Source organism: Artibeus jamaicensis, unplaced genomic scaffold, assembly GCF_021234435.1.
Source record: "Artibeus jamaicensis isolate MK-2021 breed Jamaican fruit bat unplaced genomic scaffold, CSHL_Jam_final scaffold_1964, whole genome shotgun sequence".
NCBI classification, from domain to species: Eukaryota; Metazoa; Chordata; class Mammalia; order Chiroptera; family Phyllostomidae; genus Artibeus; species Artibeus jamaicensis.
Genome location: NW_026522030.1, coordinates 36,146,251 through 36,148,572, shown reverse-complemented (window position 1 = coordinate 36,148,572; position 2,322 = coordinate 36,146,251). Strand labels below are relative to the sequence as shown.

The 2,322-nt window shown below is 46.4% G+C and overlaps 1 pseudogene; it reads left to right on the top strand.

Annotated features, from left to right (window-relative positions):
* The first annotated feature begins 689 nt into the window (after window positions 1-689).
* Window positions 690-1,976, top strand: LOC119056566 (keratin, type I cytoskeletal 18-like; annotated as a pseudogene).
* Window positions 1,977-2,322: the final 346 nt, after the last annotated feature.

Genomic DNA, 2,322 nt, shown 5'->3' with positions numbered 1-2,322 from the left:
AAAAAAATTCATAGACAGACAACAGCACAGTGATTACCAGAGGGAAAGGGGTGTGGGGGAGGTAGAAGAGAGTAAAAGGGGGATAAACAGTGATTGGAGGAGACTTGACTTCGGGTGTTGAACACATAATACAACATAAAGATGATACATTGATCAATTGTATCAATTGATATGGACTGATATGATAAGATCAGTACTTTCTGAAACAGGTCAGATGAAAAACCACTGGGCTCTAGGTAAGGTCAGAGTGCCCTCTACTGAAATAGGAAGCAAGAATTAGAACACAAACTATTCTAACTCTGCCTACATGAAAATATTCTCTACACCCTTCTAGTTGTAGAACTGAATAATCTTCCTCTCCTAGCAATAATCGATCTTGACCCTTGTTGAATTCTCATGTTCATTGGGAGACAATAAAGGAGAATCAAAGAACATCAATCAAATAGATGTGAACATCCCAAAGGCCAAACAGACTTAGACTGACTAACATGTAAAACCTTTTCCTGCTGACTGATGGGCTATCAAAATCCAAGGTGTATTAGCCTAGGCCATTCCACAGGGTGACAGCAACACTGGAGTCCCTAGCAATCTACTATGTGTTTTTATTCTCCCCGCTGCAACATGGATAAAAAGAAACTTTTAGCAGCTTCAACCTGAGTCTTGGCTTCTCACCTTTCTCCCTGAACAACATGAGCTTCAGCACACACTCCAGCTTCTCCACAAGCTACCAGATCCTGGGCCTCATGCAGTCACCCAGCTACCAGTCCGGCCAACCAGCAATGCAGCCAGTGTCTATGCAGGCACCAGGGGCTCAGACTCCTGGCTCTCTGTGTCCTACTCCACCAGCTTGCAAGGCAGCTGAGGATCCAGTGGCCTGGCTGCAGGGATGGCTGGGGGTCTGGTGGGCATAGGGGGCATCAGAGTGAGAAGGAGACTATGCAATGCCTGAATGACCATCTGGCCTCCTACCTGGAGAGGGTGAGAAGCCTGGAGGCTGGTAATTGGAGACTGGAGATCAAAATCTGAGAATGCTTAGAGAAGAAGGGACCCCAGATCAGAGACTAGGAGCATTATTTCAAGACCATCAAGGGCCAGAGGTCTCAGATCTTTGTAAATTCTGTAGACAATGCCCTCACCATTCTGCAGATTGACAATGCCTGTCTTGCTGCTGAGGACTTCAGAGTCACGCATGAGACAGAACTGGCCATGTGCCAGTCTGTGGAGAATGATATCAATGGGCTCTGAAAGGTCAGTGATGACACCAATATCACTCGGCTGCAGCTGGAGACAGAGATTGAGGCTCTCAAGGAGCTGCTCTTCATGAAGAAGAACCATGAGGAGGAAGTAAATGGCCTACGAGACCAGATTGCCAATTCTGGGTTGACCATGGAGTTGGTTGTCCCCAAATCTCAGGACCTTGGCAAAATCATGGCAGACATCTGGACCCAGTATGACGAGCTGGCTTGGAAGAACCAAGAGGAGCAGGATAAGTACTGGTCCCATCAGTTTGAAGAGAGCACCACAGTGGTCACCTCATAGACCACTGAGATAGGTGCTGCTGAGATGACACTCACAGAGCTGAGATGTACGGTCCAGTCATTGGAGATCAACCTGGACTCAATGAGGAATCTGAAGGTCAGTTTGGAGAACAGCCTGAGGGAGGTGGAGACGTGCTATGCCAGCAGATGGAATGACTCAATGGGACCCTGCTGCACCTGGAGGCAGAGCTGGCCCCAACCTAGGCAGAGGGGCAGTGCCAGGCCCAGGAGTATGAGGCTCTGCTGAACATTGAGGTCAAGGTACAGGCTGATATTGCCACCTACTGCAGCCTACTGGAATAAGGGGAGGACTTCGATCTTGTCCATGCTTTGGACAAGAGCCCTGCCTTACAAGCCACCCAAAAGATCACAACCCACAGGATTGTGCTTGGCTGAGTGATGTCTGAGGTCAATGACACTGAAGTTCTGAGGCATTAAAGGCAGCAGAAGTGGGACATTTCTTAGCAGAACAGGAGGCCAATAAAAAGTTCATTGAAAGAAAAAAAAAAGAAAATTTTACAATAATAAAAAAGTGGATAAAAAGAAGTTCAACCATGAAAGACAGAGGAAACTTTACTTCTTTACTCACTAAACCAAAAAAGTCGATCTGTACTGCATGATCCCAATTATATGACATTTTGAAGAAGGTAAAACCACAGAGAGAGTAAAAAGATCAGTGGCTGCCAGAGACTGAATAGGCAGAGCACAGAGAGTTTTCAGGCCCATGAAACTATTCTGCATGATACTATAATGGTGGATACATGGCATTACACATTTGTCCAAA